The sequence below is a fragment of the Anser brachyrhynchus genome, assembly GCF_964034855.1.
Source record: "Anser brachyrhynchus genome assembly, chromosome: Z".
Lineage (NCBI taxonomy): Eukaryota > Metazoa > Chordata > Aves > Anseriformes > Anatidae > Anser > Anser brachyrhynchus.
The window spans coordinates 15164719-15177133 of NC_137697.1; the positions used below are offsets into that span (position 1 = coordinate 15164719).

Genomic DNA, 12415 nt, shown 5'->3' on the forward strand with positions numbered 1-12415 from the left:
TGCTCCACAGTTATAATTATCCATCTCTTCAGCATTTAGACTACAGCAAAGAGAGAAAGACAGCCCCATTTGATTTATGATAATTAGGACTGTTCCACATTTTCCCTTTTATGCTTTTGCACAGTAAGATATGTAGTTTTCAGATAAATTGATTTAATATACAATTTTGAGCCTGGGAGATTTCATCTGTTTTCTATTTCAAGAAATCAGAATGATGGCTGATGTATTTAATCTGACTACCAGGAAATAAAATTTGTGATCTATCCTAAATATTTTAGGAACTAAATGAACTAGATCTCTCTCAGAATTCCCAGGGTAAGAGCACATATTTCCAAAGCAGATTATCGGTACGTGCTCACTTAAATTGTATAGTATTTCGTCATCTGTGAGAAGCAAAGGGTCAAGAAGGTTTGTGGCAGATTTTGAGATACTTTAATCCGCAAGAAGTGGAAGTAGTCTGCTTTGAACAAAATATCTTATTTCATAGGCACAGATATTTTTCAACAGTTGCTCACTCTCAGGCTGTCTATGTGGTAGTTTTTATAAAAGTCTCCATGTACAGACTCCACGTGAAGCAAATCTGCAGTTTTCTTTGGCAGAAGTAAATGGGTGAAGCCAAATCCTGGGCTGTGTCCAGACTGGAATGCACCCATTTTCCAGGGGGATGAAGGTAACATTGCCTGCTTTGTCCTCTCACGTTCTTCCCCTAAATCATCCCTCAGGGAACTGACCAGCTTTCTCACAAAGGACTAGAAGAAAACCAGAGATTTTGATTATCTTAATGAGAATTGTGTCACGTGGTGTGTCCTCAAACACATGGATTATTCCAGAATAACAGAAGTTGCAGCCTTCCCTGCGTTGGCCTCTGGAGAACCTTCAGTGCCTCGGTGCCAGCTGAGTTTGTGTTAATAACAACGCGAACACATTGTTATTAAACTTTTGTGAATAAATCTCACAGAAAGGAAAAAAAAAAAGATATTTATAGTTTTTCCCGACATCTTTTAAAAAATATAGTTCTGGAATTTAAAAATGTGTATTCTTCTAATCAGAAAGGCTGTGTTTTTAGAGAATGGAAGGTACAGGACTTAGAAGATCAGTAGCATAAGTATTTTAACAAAGTGATGCTGGAAATGACATAGCTGTAAGCTTAACATTTAGAAGATAAACACAAGTATAAACAAGGACATTTTGGCTGCTGAATGCAGATAAGAAGAAAATTATACTTTATTACGTAGTAATTTAATCAGCATACAAGAGCTCAGAGTGGAACCCAGTGTACCCAGACATTCTGTCTTTAGAAATAAACTTACAATTCTTGCACTCTATTCAAAAGTGATCCACACAATCATAAAATATTTTTGAGCTTTCTGCATGCAAGCCAAATATACAAAGTGCTTATTAAAAGATGCCTTCATATGAGAACACATGCAATGCTGGAGAAATCTGATAGCCCTTTTCATGTCTCTTCACTCTTCGCTATCTTTTTTTTTTCTTCCATTATTGTATTGTAAATATCAAGTTTTCCATGAGATTTTTGAAAAAAAGGATACTTTTTGTAATGCTGTTTTTTTTTCTTATTGAATTCAGTTGATACACCTTGTCTTTTCCTTTAAAGAGAAAAGGTTTTTATCTTTGCAATAAGATTTAATTACATGCAATTTTCCCCATTTATCACTTACTGCTGGGAGGAAAAAAGTCTTATTTTGGAATGTGAGAGGATTTTTAAGCATCAGACAAAAGAGAGAGAGAAAGAGAGAGAGAGAGAATACTTTGTTTTGGAAGAAATAAAAACCACTAATGTTTTACATAAAAAGCTCAGAAAAATTGTCAGTATGTCAAATTATTTTTTTAGGAACTCACCCTGAACTCATGCCTTTTCAGAAGCCTTGGTTACTCTTCAGGCCTGGTCTCCAGCTGTGTCAGCTCTTACAATACTGACATGTCTTTGCTTCTCATTAACGGTATCTAGAAAAAGCATGCTGCAAAGACTGCCAAAAGACACTAAGATTTTCAGAATCAGTTCAGTTTTTCATGAATCAAATTCAGGTTTGCAAAAGTGGTTCAGGAAGTTAGGAACCCTGAGAGAGATCCCCTCGTGCTTAGCCAGAGCAAGACAGATCACTCTGTATTTTTGCTGTTTTTTAAATATCTGTCACTAACATTGCTCAAAATAAGTTATTAAAATAGATGGATTTTTAGTTTGACCTAGTGTTGCTCTGTTCCCACCAACTTTTGCTGCAGTTTGGTACTACCCAGCACAATTAGCTTGGGCCATGAAAGCAGGATTTGAGTTCTTCCTTCCTGGCTATGCCAATTCCGTTTTGCTTTTAATTCTTAGCATGATTTGGTGAAACCCAACCCTTTGTTGTCCTGTCTTTCTATGACACACAAGCTTTGAAGTGACTTCTGAAGAACTAATTAGCCTTTCACATTGCTTTTGAACTTTTTGTATGATGTCAGAATTTTCTAACCGTGTGTAAGGTTTGTTTTGGAATTGATGAGCTGGGATCAGGAGGAGTTGCAAATGCTTAGGACCATGGAAAACTACATGTTTCGTAGGCAGTGAATAAGGATTAATGATGTAGCTATCCAACCAGATGAGGAAATTATCTCTCTGTGCATATAGATGTTATTGAAATAGGTGTGTGAAACACATACCTAATCCACTTCCTATGCTTCATCAGAAATTACACTGAGAAATTACATGACTTGCCCAAGGCTATAAAGAATGTCAGGAGAGGTATCAGAAATGGATCCTAAGTCTTCTGGACACAATTCCGTAAAGATGGTATTATTCTTCCTTTTCCATGTACCCTGTAGTGGAGCTCACCTCACAGTTTAGATGAGCAGGACCTCAAAAGATGCCTGAAAAACCTTAAGATGATAAGAATCCACACTTTTTGTTTTCTTTCCTTTTCTTTCTTTTCTTTTTCCTTTCCTTTCCTTTCCTTTCCTTTCCTTTCCTTTCCTTTCCTTTCCTTTCCTTTCCTTTCCTTTCCTTTCCTTTCCTTTCCTTTCCTTTCCTTTCCTTTCCTTTCCTTTCCTTTCCTTCCCTTCCCTTCCCTTCCCTTCCCTTCCCTTCCCTTCCCTTCCCTTCCCTTCCCTTCCCTTCCCTTCCCTTCCCTTCCCTTCCCTTCCCTTCCCTTCCCTTCCCTTCCCTTCCCTTCCCTTCCCTTCCCTTCCCTTCCCTTCCCTTCCCTTCCCTTCCCTTCCCTTCCCTTCCCTTCCCTTCCCTTCCCTTCCCTTCCCTTCCCTTCCCTTCCCTTCCCTTCCCTTCCCTTCCCTTCCCTTCCCTTCCCTTCCCTTCCCTTCCCTTCCCTTCCCTTCCCTTCCCTTCCCTTCCCTTCCCTTCCCTTCCCTTCCCTTCCCTTCCCTTCCCTTCCCTTCCCTTCCCTTCCCTTCCCTTCCCTTCCCTTCCCTTCCCTTCCCTTCCCTTCCCTTCCCTTCCCTTCCCTTCCCTTCCCTTCCCTTCCCTTCCCTTCCCTTCCCTTCCCTTCCCTTCCCTTCCCTTCCCTTCCCTTCCCTTCCCTTCCCTTCCCTTCCCTTCCCTTCCCTTCCCTTCCCTTCCCTTCCCTTCCCTTCCCTTCCCTTCCCTTCCCTTCCCTTCCCTTCCCTTCCCTTCCCTTCCCTTCCCTTCCCTTCCCTTCCCTTCCCTTCCCTTCCCTTCCCTTCCCTTCCCTTCCCTTCCCTTCCCTTCCCTTCCCTTCCCTTCCCTTCCCTTCCCTTCCCTTCCCTTCCCTTCCCTTCCCTTCCCTTCCCTTCCCTTCCCTTCCCTTCCCTTCCCTTCCCTTCCCTTCCCTTCCCTTCCCTTCCCTTCCCTTCCCTTCCCTTCCCTTCCCTTCCCTTCCCTTCCCTTCCCTTCCCTTCCCTTCCCTTCCCTTCCCTTCCCTTCCCTTCCCTTCCCTTCCCTTCCCTTCCCTTCCCTTCCCTTCCCTTCCCTTCCCTTCCCTTCCCTTCCCTTCCCTTCCCTTCCCTTCCCTTCCCTTCCCTTCCCTTCCCTTCCCTTCCCTTCCCTTCCCTTCCCTTCCCTTCCCTTCCCTTCCCTTCCCTTCCCTTCCCTTCCCTTCCCTTCCCTTCCCTTCCCTTCCCTTCCCTTCCCTTCCCTTCCCTTCCCTTCCCTTCCCTTCCCTTCCCTTCCCTTCCCTTCCCTTCCCTTCCCTTCCCTTCCCTTCCCTTCCCTTCCCTTCCCTTCCCTTCCCTTCCCTTCCCTTCCCTTCCCTTCCCTTGCTTTTTCTTTCTTTTCTTTTTTTTTTCCAGCTGATGTAGTTCTTCTTGAACTCCATGCTAGTAGACACTAATTATTTATGCTTCATAATCACTTCTTCTCCTCTCTCTTCCAAAGAGTATTTCTCCTGTTGCAAAGAATACTGTAAGCAAAAAGATTTTATTTTTGTTATTATTTTTGATAAGTCTTAGAAGTTCTGAGCATGTGCATTTTGTATCTAAGTCTTGATTTTCTCTTCAGGTTAATATTTCTCACCTGTCTTAGAGAATTCAGAGGATGGGTAGAGGAGTGCAATGCTTTTGATCCAAGAATGATGGTTAAGTTTGTGTGTGTAAAGGTTTAATTAAATGAGTGAAGTGTACAGGACATCTACAGAGTGGTCTACTTTTTTTTTTTTTCTTTCCCCAATGGCCTTGTGTTTTCTCCTCCTAGTATTGAGCAATTTTGGTTAATGATAGGCTGCAACTTCTCCTGTTGGAGCAGCATTTTCCTCCAAAATGATTCAAGTCTATGATCTTTCTTTGCCATGCAAACAATACTTGTTAGGGCAATGCAAGTGCATTGCAAATGAAATGTTGGGTAGAGATGGAGGACCCAGACTTCTACAGATACCAGCAAACTGTGGGCTGTCTGCGAAATTTTGTAATTCTGTCTAGATGAAATACTTCCATTTAGAGATTTTTGGTTGCGAAGATAGATTTTTGTCAAATGGGTCAAGGCCGACTTCGTATTTCTCCTTTTTGGGGCAAGTACGGGATTCATGAATTAAACATGCTTCTTTCAGACATTAGGGAACTTCTGATGAATAAAGAGCCATTAGAAACCATTTACTTGTTTCCAAGATTTAATTTGTAATGAGTTTGTTGTGTACTGCTTGCAACAATTGTGTAATGATGGCTGCTGTGTATCGTTTTATAACAGTTTTTGTGGTGATGATAAGGAGGTCATGCCATGTAGGAAATGTTTTCAAACTGTCCAGTTATTATTTAGAAAATAGAACCTGAAAATGAGCGTACACAATATTTTTCATTTTTACTGTTTAAAAAGTCAAAACCAGGATTTGTTCTGCATTACCCTCATACGTTAGGGGAGCTTCAGCTAAACAGTTTTTTTGTTTTGTTTTGTTTTGTTTTGTTTGTTTTGTTTTGTTTGTTTGCTTGTGTGTGTGTTTGTGTATGTTTTCCCCACAAAGTATCTGTGTGATGCTTTATTTCTGGCAAAAATCTGGTGGGAAAAAAAAAAGAAGTGTTTTTTATTTACCAGATGTCATAAAGGTATGAATATCTGATCTGGCCTATAGCCTGTCATTTAAAAAAAAATTCAGGGTAAAGGCAAAGATACATACAGTTGTAAGAACTGAACCAGAAAGCTGGGTTTTATAAAAAAATCATAATAATATAAAAGGAGATGGTGAAGTTTCAGTTTTATCTAAGATACCAAGAATTAGGGCTGAACATAGTCTGAATTTCTCATTTTCTTTCTCTCATCCCTGTAATGAAGAAACATGAAAGATGGCAGTCTGTAAAGATCTTTGATGAAAGAATTTGTCTTCACAAAACTAATTGACAGGTAGTTGGGTCTGGGTTGTTATGGTAAAGCTCTGGATAAAGCTTTGGAGTCAGCTCTGAAAGCTCAAGAAGAACCTCAGATGAGGTTCTTCCAGCCTGGGGGCAATGGGCAGAAGGGTTTGACTGAAGGACGGTCATGGTGGGAGGGTAAGGATTTGGTCCAATGTGAAAGCAGGATGCAAAGAGGGGCTGTGGGATGCTCATGCAAACAAAGGGGAGTGGAAGGCAGGGGTGCAAATGGGAAGGTACTGGAGGGGAGTACAAAATGGGAAGGTACTGGAGACCTCAGGACTGAGGTGGGAAGTTGAGCAAGATATATGGAGAAAGATGGAAAGTCAGAAATGGAAGGACCTAGCTTGGGACAGAGGAGGTATTTAACCATCCTGAGCAGGGGACAGTGGAACACAGTGCCACCGGGGCAGGAAATAATGGCACTTCTTTGGGACACCCAGCCAGCTGTAGCGCGGCTTTGGGATGGCCTGTCCACCACAGAGGCTTTTGGCAGTGAAGGTTAAACTATGAAAAGTTTTGTGAGGACTCCCTTGCTTGCCACTGTGGCCATTTGTATAGAGTCTGCCTCAGCCTGTCTGTCCAGGAGCTGTGTGGGACAAGCAGAGCGAAGGCACCAGCCTGCAGAAGTGCAAAATCCCCACAGCCTGGCCATGACCATGAAGCAGCTGAGATTTTGGAACAAAGGTCTAGGACAGGCTTATGTGTGCTCCAACAAAGAATGTGAAAATAAATATTTAGAAATTATTTTCCATTAAGGCAAGGAAGAACCGGTAGGCTGAAAACACTGGACTTCAAGCTGGCAAGCAGCCTGCTCACTTGCAGTTAGCTCTTACCATGTGGTTATTCCTAACATAATATAGTTTCTGGGGAACTTATTGCACCATCTCTGCTCAGCAGTGTAATAAGCCTGGAGATAACAGGCAAAATTCAGAGGTGATGAGTTGCCCACAGCTCTGATGCTGTAATCAGGAGGTTGTGTTATTATTTACAGAGAAATTGATTCATCCTGAGGTGTTTGTTGCTTGGAATATGACGCACCATATGCTCAGTGACTCAGTTTCTATCATTTCCATTGTGCCGTCTCAGATGTCATATTTGGTTCATTAAAATCCCGTATTCTGCTCCCACACCACCAGATATTTTGTTGTTAGACTACATAAAATATTCAAACCAGTATTTTGAAGGCAGCTGTAAGCTGAATTGCTGACAGTGAGAATAAGAGCTGACACCCCAAAAGCCAACATCCCTGAGATTTTCAGGTGAATGATCTGGCTTTTGTGTGGTTAAAAGCTTTACTCATCCCATTGCCCCTGAAGTCAGCAGGAAGCTTTCCCAAACATGTCTGCAAAGGGACCACTGCCCTCCTTAGGTGTTGGCCTTCGTAGTGGAGGACTTTGCCGCACATATCATAAACAAGCTTAGCACTTTGATGTTGACTTAGCAAAATCATAATGAAAAGGGCTGCTGATTTTGAGGCTGTTCTGCTTGATCCAGCTTTTGTTTGGAAATACAAATCAGGAAAGTAACCTTCCCTTAAAATAACTTGTCTTTCTAGCAGTGGTTTGGCTGTTTTGCCTGTACGGTTGTGGAAGGACTTTGTTATGCTGAGAACAGACCCACGATGTGTCACATCTGTAGGGCCCAGGGGTGAAGCTCTGCTGCCTCACCCCTGACTTTGCATTGCCAGGCATTCATCCTGAGGTGAACAGAGTGCTGGTTTCCTGAAAAAATGTATCAGCTACTTGGTGCTTGGGCAGTAAATACATTAAGAAAAATAAAATAAAGAAACTTTTTAATATGGCATTCAATCAATAGCAATTAATTGTAGTTCATTTGTAAAAGGCCCACTGCACTTGCTCACAGTTTGCAGCATTTCGCCCAAGCTGGGTGTTATTTCTGCTTACTGACCAGGAGGCTTAGAGCACATTTTGTTTAGATGTACCACTGACAAACTTACAGCCAATATCTTTCTGCTCTTTTAGTTAGTCATCTCTAACTTTAACAATGATATTTAAATGTCAGTACCGTTTATTTTAGTGGAAAATCCTGACTGTTTATCCTTTCTGGTTGGACTCATAGGTATTAGAGGCAGAAGCACATTGCTAGCTCATATTTTTTTTTCCCTGTCGCCCAAGGCAACTGCAGTAGGAGATAATGTCCCATCAGCATTAACTTTTATGCTGTGACATTCCGCTCCCAGCTGACGTGGGAGAGTTGATTATGGCAAACATATGGATGTACAAGAAGATACAAGTGCTGGGTCAGAGCCAGGCATCAAATGTGATCGGAAAAGAATTTCTGCATGGTTTTGGAAGTCATGCATCCTGTTTCCACTGGTGGCCCATCAAAAGCAATCCCCTATGAGCATTCAGAAAACACCCTTTGGCCTGCACGTAGGCGTCTGCTGTTGAAGTGGCTTAAAAGCATATTGTCCTCAGCTGTCTTCCCTGCCCCACCACAGGATGCTGTTGCAGGGATGTATATGTTTCTCTGCTCCAGCCGGCAGCTGATACGAAATTCAAGCATGGTGGTAACCTGGGGCAGGGGTAGTCTGACCAGTCTGATGGCATCTCTCTCCCTGCCCCTACTCAAAAGTAGTAAACTCAGTGGGGTTGCAAACTTCATGTAGGTGATATCTAAAATAATATGTGAGGAAATGTCCTGAAGGATGCTAGGAGTAAGCGGCGAGTTAGGAACTGGCTTGTGCCAGCCAGCAGCTGTGAATGTCAAATCCAAGAGTGAAGGTTGCTCTGTGCCATTTATGTGGCTCTTTGGAGAAACGTGTCCCAATAGATCACACAGTGGTTAAGGGAAACATTTGTTAAAATATTGTTTTCTTAAGTGTGGTTATACAGAATGTCATATTTTCAGAACTGTGCTTTGTTTAATAGTGGTTTTGAGCACAGCAGTTTGGCATAGGGCTTTGAAGCCTTTCCTCTCCAGCCTACGACATTAAGAGCTCTGAGGCTGTTTCCATTATAATCCCTTCTTGCAGCAGATCCCCATTCAGCTATTTGAAGTCTGAGACTAACTTCTGCTATATAAACGTTTTAGCCTAAGGGCAGGCTTTTCCTTATTAAAAAGGAAGAATGGGAATAGTAGAGTTTTAATGGGCTATGTTTGTTCCTAATGCAATTCGTTTGATGTCAGTGGGGTTTCACTAAGCTTGTCTCTGGCATAAAGATGCAAGAGAATTGATACTTGAGGCAGTTTTCAAGCTATGATTTCTAAAATAAATAATAATAAGAAGAAAATGGAAGCCTACATTTGGACTACTTCTAAGGTAGTATTCTTTACTTCTTAAATGTGAGTTTAACTGCCAGGGAGTTGGGCTGGTCTCTAGATGTAATTGCAGAGTAGTGGAAGATACCACTGACATACTTGTGAACTAAAGAGGAAACAGACTTCATATAGGTGCATACAGTACATATAGGAGGTGTTGATCCTTTGAGATCTCAGAGGAGGAGATGATCACACTGCAAGTTGTATTTACTCTTTGTCTCTCTCCGGTCCCTTGCAGGATATAACTCATTGGCAATCTGTACTTGCAGAGTGCATGTTCTTCAGTCTACTCCTACTCCTTGTGATCTGGGGGTGGTCATGTCTTGTCTTTGCTTGCTTGCACGCAAAGAGCTGGAGGTCTCTGCAACCCAATCCCAGATACCCAGGGTCTTGTTCTCTTTCCTTTGCTGATAAGACTTCCTGCCTCTGTGAGCTAATGCTAGGAGCAGTGCTTTTTCCAGGTGCGTTGTTTCCACTAGTCGTAAGGAAACTCTCTGTGCTGAATGAGGAGCTGTTCCCACAGAGACTCTGGTGGGGACAGCACGGTGCCTTCAGAAGGGTGGGGGATGCACTCACCTCCTGCTGCAAGGCTGTACTTTGTGCACGCACCCCAGGCAGTGCTGGCAGTGCTGCCACTGCCTGGCTATAAAGCCATCTGCAAATGCCTCAGGGCTTGCCGTGTTTATCACAGATCCTAAAAACCTGCTAGCACCACTTCTCAGGTTGCATTTATACTGCATTTTAAGGATCTTAGGCTTCCCACAAGACCAGAGCTGCTGTCTTCAGTGGTGTTGAAATGAAAGCATGCAGTTTTGACTGCTTTGGCTCTGATTTAGTTTTACTGAGCTCCCTTCCAGCTCCCCTCCCCTCCCCCCCAACATTAGGCCCATCTCTGTGAAAAAAATCGGCACAGAACTAATAAAAATTGCATTTTCTCTGGACAGCTTGACAGAAATTCTTAGGATGTTTTTCATCATTCTTCTATAATCTAAGCCAAAATTATCATCCTAAAATAGATAAACAAACAAACAACAACAAAAAAACACCAAAAAAACCCAACCAACCAAACAACAAAACCAACAAAAAACTTAAAGGAATGAAGGGATCCTGAAATACATGGGGAACACAGTTTCTTTATTAAGACTGGATAATCAGGCTTGCAGAAGCAATAATTTTATTTGGTTTCTTCAGATGCCAGGCTCCCGCGTGTGCACCTGCAGGCACATCCCTTCGGTTTCAGCCCAGTGCTGGAGCAGGAGGCTTGCCTCCACCCTGACCTCCAGCACAGCAGTTTTGTGCTGTTCCACTTCTCACAGCTCCAAGTGGATGATACGGATTCTTTGTGTTTTATTTTCCTTTCACTTCTTCAAACTCATGGTTAGTCAGAAGCTGAAGGTATTATTATTTCATGATGCTGGTCTTCATGCATAAATATTAGATCTAAGAAGCTAAAACTGTAAGGGGGTCGGGGAAAGGTCACCTGCTTGCTTAACTTATTCTTGCTTCCTTTTGAAGTCATTAGGAATTTTGTCACTTGTGTCACGGTGGGAATAGGAACAGCTTCTTTAACATCAAATAGGGATGGCTTTCCTATAATTAATGCCTGAGATCTGAAAACATTGTACTGATAATGAGTATGCATATATGCTAATGCTGTATAAATGCACATATACTGCTGATGTGCTGTTTATAAGGAAGGCACATATTACACTTACCATCTCTCTCTCTCTCTTTTTTTCTTTTTTCCCTAAAGGCCATAACAGTAGTTAAAATTCTCTTCTTGACACATGTGCGTTGTTGGGCACCCTCTTGAGCAAAGATCTTTTTTTTTTTTTCCTGAAATACAATTTATCAAAAGGTAGGATTCCCATCTCCCATTGTCAGAGGTCAGCCACGTGCATAGGCTTGAGCTGCTCAGCCTCAGCTTCCATGCAAGACAGCGGACTGAAAGAGGAACTTCAAGGTATCCGGCTTTTCGTCCTTGTTTTAGAGGAGATTAATGTTGCTGAGAACAGATAATTTATATTGCCTGTGGTGGTGTTTCGCTGGAGGTGGTTAGACACTTCCTGTATGGGAAGACCTTCTGTGGCTTTGTATCATCTGCATGGCAGTACAGTCATTTCAGTAAGAGATGCAACTTTTCTTTTCCCCTCTAGGTGTAACTGCCAGCACAAATCTGTAGTGCAGACCTGGTCTTGCATAACACATGTCAATTGTAAGGAAGTTCGTCACAACCTGTCTAACCCTAACGTGGCTGTGGTGGTACAGCTCTTTGGCAGCAGGGAACAGTTTGGGCTCCTGGTCTTTGGTGATACTACAGTGTCCACAGCAGGGCTTGCCTACCTATGGGTTGTATGGCTAAAACTTCATGCTTGCAGTGACATTATTAGACTACTGCAGTTTTTCAGTGTAGACCAAGGTAGCTGTGACACGGAGTATGTAATGGGTCAACCCTTCTGCTGGGGTGGGTCCTGTAACTCCACTTTTCGTAAGGCAATTCTGTACATTAAAGCGTAGCTGGGAGAATGTATAGCATGGAAATAAAATGTGTGGAAATAGACTGGCTTACTATCACTAGCTATTGAAAAAACAACAAATAAACACCAAACACCTGGGCATTTACATTTTCATTATGTTTCCCAGAGTAGCTGATCCATATATATCAAACAATACAAAAGGTGGTTGCTGAAGGATGGCAATTTCTCCCTGTTAAGAAGGGAATAAACCCCTTTTCTACCCTGAGCTCTCCAGAAAGTGCCCGTACATTTCCTTCTTTTGTCTTCTGTTGGAGAGGAGTCAGCCTGTTCATCTGTCAAACAAAAGAGAAAGGAAATGTAACACTAAAATCAGCTTTAGCACAAGGTGGTAAATACAGACCACCCCCAAAAACATAACACCCCCAGACATTCAGAAAGATAGCAGTTAGGTTCAGATAGCACAGCTTAGATTCATTTTAGCTTACTACTTAACTCCCACATGAGAAAAAACTGCAGAGTAGTTTCCTGTATTTCTGTTTTAATTTCTTCCTATTATCAAGCCCTTTTAAATTTGTGTTTTAATACAATATATCACAACAGCTCCATTCACTTGATGACAGATTTTTAAAAATCACTTAATTATTTTTTTTCTTGATCAAAGAGCTGCCACAGGAAATCCAATAAACTATTAGAGACTCTTTCCCCTAGAGTCAGTAGCACATCCATATTTTTCATATTCAGATTTGCTGTCATCAGCCACAATTCTGTTTCAGATCAAGGGAAAGGGAGCCTGTTTTTATGTGGGAAGGTAGGATTGAACCCAGCTAACTTAAAATGGGTACCATTTGTTT

The 12415-nt window shown here is 42.0% G+C and overlaps 1 long non-coding RNA gene across 1 annotated transcript in view; it reads left to right on the forward strand.

The window, feature by feature from the left end:
* The first annotated feature begins 10510 nt into the window (after nt 1–10510).
* LOC308185813 overlaps nt 10511–12415 on the forward strand; it is a 50044-nt gene continuing 48139 nt past the window's right edge. Inside the window, exon 1 of the long non-coding RNA XR_013943763.1 lies at nt 10511–11050. This is a non-coding gene — a long non-coding RNA (uncharacterized lncRNA). The remainder of the gene's footprint in view (nt 11051–12415) is intronic.